This window comes from Frieseomelitta varia, unplaced genomic scaffold (genome assembly GCF_011392965.1).
Source record: "Frieseomelitta varia isolate USP_RPSP 00005682 unplaced genomic scaffold, Fvar_1.2 scaffold_823, whole genome shotgun sequence".
In the NCBI taxonomy this organism is placed as follows: Eukaryota; Metazoa; Arthropoda; class Insecta; order Hymenoptera; family Apidae; genus Frieseomelitta; species Frieseomelitta varia.
Window position 1 is genome coordinate 337,791 of NW_025110616.1, and position 5,650 is coordinate 343,440.

The following is a 5,650-nucleotide window of genomic DNA, read 5'->3' on the forward strand; positions in this document are numbered from 1 at the left end:
CTCTCTCTCTCTTTCTCTTTCTCTGTCTCTCACTCAGTGTCTTATCGAGGAGAGTTAATTATAATCGAAGATCGGTTAGTTGTTTGGTTTCGTTGAAAGCATCCGAAGACTACAAGGAGCCCTCCGAACAAGGGTCGAAGTCTCTCTCCCTCTTCGTCCGGTTCATTGTAAATTAATTACCTGGAAATGAGAAATCTCCGGTATACGTTCGCTTCCGCGAACAGAAACGAGAGGAGGCTCAATAGGAGGTAAAAAGTGTTCTTTAAGCGGCTGTTCGACTGATTGTCTTCCTTCGCCCTGTTCCCCAGCCCTTTCATCGGTATCTCTGGCCTGATGTATTTCTGCGCGGCGAATGGGGTCGAAGGCTCCACGGGGGTAATAGCGGAGCACGCCCGGTTGATAAGAGTCGGGCTTGTTTCGAATGAAAGAACGCAGCGATCGATCGGCCGAGCAGACGTTTGACGTTGCAACGAAAATCGTTATTGAATTGAGTATAGTTAGTCGAGTAGTGGAATTGTTCTTGAGAATCGAAGAGAAGAGCCAGTGTCCTTGTTGGATGTGTACTCTTCGTCGGGCGTATTTCACGTTCCCTAGGCCGTAAAAATGTCGAAGGTTGCGAAGAGTGTAAGAGGAAAGGGTGAGGGGCCTCGGGGTATGCCTAAAAGGCACCGAAAATTCGCGAAACCGGTCTAATTGAATTAGAAAACAATTGTCACGCGCGTTATCCAGCTCGCGCGTCGTCACCTACGCAACAACCGCCACAGGGAATTTTCACCTGCTCAAATAGAGCCCGGCCTCGTCGGGCTCGCCGCGTCATTCTGTTTGCATTATTATGTTAATCACAACGAAGGCGGTAACAATGCGTCAACCTCGATTTAGGAAGCGACTTGAAAAGGGACATGTAGCTAAGCAAATATTAACTAAGCAAATCGGTTAGTTTGCTCCTCGGTGACTGGCCACCTCTGTTCGCCACTCTTCGCGAGAAAACTGTGCGCGCGTGTATGTGTGTCGGGCGCGCCGCGCCGATTTCTCGCGATTTTCGCCGAACTTGCAAATTGAGCCTACCTATTTACGGAGTCACAAGTGTTCTGGCAAACGATCTCGTGATAGTTGATTTGAAAATCGCGAAAGACGTGCGAATGTTTGTTCGCGAATCTCGGCCTCACTGTAGCCTCACCGTGAAACGTTTCAGCTTAGAGAAACAGTCCGGATTAAGTGTTGCGTAACCGATGTAACATCGGTGTGCCTCTTTGTATTTTAGAAAAAGATGGCGTGATTCGATCAAATGCGAATAATTGAAGATAGCTGCTTAAAAACTTTGTCCGGACATCTTTTTGCAACAGTTCAAATTACATCCGTCCGCAAGATGCAACATTAGCTAGTTCATTTTCGAATTTTAATGGCGACGAGTTACGAACCAAAGTATTTTTTAAATATCCAAGTGACGAGGTCTTTAACTTCAACCCTTTGCACTCGACTGTCTAAAAGCTAGATTCCTCTTCTAATTATTTGCTAACATTGATTATAATGAACGTATACATTTGGTGTTGTGATATGATGCAATAATAGCATAATATCTGAACATGTCTACAGTGAAAGCTGTAGTAACTACGTAAAAAGAACAAAAGAATTTCTGAAGGCAATTGACACCTAATATAATTCAAATAATTTCTTACGAAAGTTTAAAAAATGATGGAGAATATTATTTTTCCAGAAATTGGAATTCTTGTATCTTATACTTGTTCTAGCAATACACGTTGATGATTGCTTCAAATTTAAACGATATCACACGTCAGAAAGATATAATCAACAAAATTTCGAATGATTATTTACAATGCTACGTTGTTTCATTTAAGAAGTAATGCTTCGTAAATAAATTGCTGACGTGCCACGCGTGTCGAGAATTTTTTGTTCCGAAATTGCAATATTCTCTCAGTTTGAAGTACATTTAAGTATATTTAACCTAGGCAAAACAAATAATAAATTTGTTACTTCTTAATAATTTCTATCCAGTGATATCATACCGACCAGTTCAAAAATAAAACGACGAATTACTGTATACGGGTATTTGGTCACTCGTTATGGTCCGCAATCAGTTCACCAACCAAGAGGCAGATCGGTGAAATTTCACCGGGGAACGTTGTCGAACAAAAGCCGCGCTATCGACTTTCAGCGAGAATTAGCTTCTTGCCGAGCAGCAAGCAGCAAGGAACAACAGACTCTCGAAACAGCGAGAGAATCGGCCAGAGAGTGGTGGCTGTGAGAAAGCAAATCGGCCGAGTTTGCGGGTGTCGAACAAAGCCTCGACAGGAACGTAATATTCGGCGCGGGAAGTAGCGGCACGCGATAAGCACGACTCGCTGGAAAGGCGAGAGTTATTAGTGCTCGATCGAGGACGCTCGTGGCACACTAATAGGACGTTAGCGTAGCGCGTTCGAGTGGGTGGTGTATAGAGAAACGGCCGAGTGTGCTCGTGGCGGAGGCCACTCGTCGCGAGCAACCCCCTAGCGACGAGGTGAGCACGAAAAGTCGCGATTCGACTCAGCCTCGGTTCCCATCCATCCGGCCGCCACCGTGCCCCAGTCATCCTGCCAGGCAGCCAGCCTCCCTTCCACTTACTTTCCTTTCCCCTCTCGGGCCGAGCAGGCGAACAGGCTCTAACGCAATTACGATTGTTGTTTGAATGAACAATCAAGCGCCCTCGAGGCGCGCGCTCCCAATCATTCAATTTCTGTTCAATCGACTTGGAGCGTCGCCTGGGCCACCCCTTTGCCCTACGACGCCACGCGAGAATCGAGAATCGCCTGGAATGAAGAGAGAGAGAGAGAGAGAGAGAGAGAGAGAGAGAGAGAGGGAGAGACAAGGACGCGACATCGACGGAGGTTCGGCTTGGCTATTAAGGGAGAGTAGGGCGAAGAAGCCGAAAGAGAGAAAAAGTCGACGTGGTTATTGTTGCCAGACAGCTGACAAAGAGGCCGCGCTCTCCTTATTCCCTGCCAGTGACAGGGCACGCATTACCCCGGGAAAAGAAGCTAATAACAGTCGTTGGTTCGTCGGCTACCTGAACGCGACTCGCGCGAGAGTCGAACAAGTCGCGCAGGAGGATCAGGCGGCGTGGAATCTGGCTTTCTTCGCGCGTGCACCCGGACACACCTCGTGAAACCCGGTTATTAGAGTTCCCTGCGGGAGGGCTGCCCCCCCCCTCCCCTTCTCCCGATTCTCTCCACCTCCGGTGGACGGGTGCCACCGCGTGGAGACGAGGGGTCGTTCACGCGGACAACCGGCCTCCTCTTACTTCACTCGTGACGTCATCCGGCCACGATGAATTTCACTGTACCGTGGAATTTGATCGGTATCCGGCTTGACCCGTCCGCAACAGACACGCGTCTATACACGCGTGAAACGCCACGAGAAAGAAGGGAAAAAAGAAACGCTTTCTAATTGGAAAGCTAGATTTCGTGACGATTCGAACGATCGGATTCGACGATAGCGTCAGTAGATGCTTGGATCTACAATTTAGGAAGAGGACACGAATGTTCAAAATTATTTTTCGGGATTTATTTCTTGAGATACTGTCAATTTTATTTCTTCGGATCTACTGTTTCTAGGTTAGAAAGAGGGCGCATCGGTGTGATTTTTGAAGTTTCGACGGAATGTTCAAAATTATTATTTTGAGATTTATTTCTTGAGTTACGGTCAATTTTATTTCCTCGAATCTACTGTTTCTAGGTTAGAAAGAGGACACATCGGTGTGATTTTTGAAGTTTCGACGGAATTTTCAAAATTATTATTTTGAGATTTATTTCTTGAGATACAGTCAATTTTATTTCTTCGGATCTACTGTTTCTAGGTTAGAAAGAGGACGCATCGGTGTGATTTTTGAAGTTTCGACGGAATTTTCAAAATTATTATTTTGAGATTTATTTCTTGAGATACGGTCAATTTTATTTCTTCGAATCTACTGTTTCTTGGTTAGAAAAAAGATGCATCGGTGTGATTTTTAAAATTTCGACCAAATTTTCGAAATTATTTTTCGAGATTTATTTCTTGAGATACGATCAATTTTATTTCTTCAGATCTACTGTTTCTAGGTTAGAAAGAGGACGCATCGGTGTGATTTTTGATGTTTCGACGGAATGTTCAAAATTATTTTTTTTGAGATTTTACGGTAGATTTTATTTCTTTAATAAAATTGGCACATTGGGTATATATGTCTTTGCAATTAGCAAACTATTGACAGACTACCGAGTGATTTCTCTCGTCTTTGCCATTAGTCATTGACAGTTTGCGGAGGTTGCCAAGTAGATATCGTAAAGGTCTATCAACATGTTTTGAAGATTTGAAAAAAATTGAACAATCAACTGAATAATGGTACGTGTATTGACGTAAAGATGATGCATTGATAAATTGAAAAACTGTCGTTACCATTCACGGGAGGATCCTCGTTATTTTTGCTTCATGTCAAGCTCTCACAGGGAGATTTACATAGATCATAGATCATAGGTCATTGTACAAACGTGATGACATTTGATAACAAAAGTGCAGGACTGTCCCGTGATTGCGAGAAATAAATGAAAACCATTATTTTCTCAGCATGGTGAATCTTACACGGATTTTCCAAGCGTCGTGTCCGTACGTTGTCTACCGTTGACTGAAATTCCTTTCTATTTACGTGCACAAACACTTTCGTAATCCACGAAGAAAAATTTTCTACCCAATCCGATAAATAACGCCGAACAAATAAAAGTATCAAGGCTAAAGCTAAATGTAATCGAAAGAATATCACCGAAGACCAATTGACATATCTTTATTCTCGCATTACGAAATACCGTTAAACATTTTTATCGTGCCGGTGCTTCGCGACACCTCGATCCGCTAATGCACTTTTATTTAAACCGCTTATCTCGAAACGGCGTTTTCAGCCATCGGCGAATAATTTAACTTGCTTGTGCCAAAAACCGGGCCAGAATTTCTCGCGTTCGCATGGAAACGAATTTCTTCGTTTTTCGCACGTTTACATCTTTATATAAACGTAATAATTTTTTAAACTTTCTTTATGCAATAACAATAATTTATATCACATTTACATCCTCATCATATAAACATAAAAAAATGTTTTTTATTTTTAATACAAATATTTTATCTGTAATATTTTATATTTCTTTTTATTCACATTTATATCTTCGTGTCACCGATCTTCTGACAAATAGCATTCACCTTCTTTTTACATTTTTATGAAATTCTGAACTATGAACATCTACTGCGTTCTAAGAAAATTATTATCTAAACGGTTCAGATATTTCGGTACACGATCGTTAACCTGCAAGCTTGTATCGAGTATCGTTTCGGGGTAATCGATCATCCGCTTTTCATACTGCTTTGCTCGACTCTGATTTTCAGAAAGATTCGTCAAGTTCGAATAAAGCGGGAGAGATTCAGACTCGCGAGCAGCGAATAGAGAAACAGTAATAAAGCAGAAAAGAGAGAGAGAGAGAGATACTCAGATTCGATATTTCCAAGTATCTTATAATTTTCAAATAATCTGCTATACGTCACGATAAACTTGTCTCTCTTAACTTAATCATTCCATCTTTAGTCGACAAATTACGCAAAAAAAAAAAGAAAAGAAAAAAGATTCGATCGTGATTAC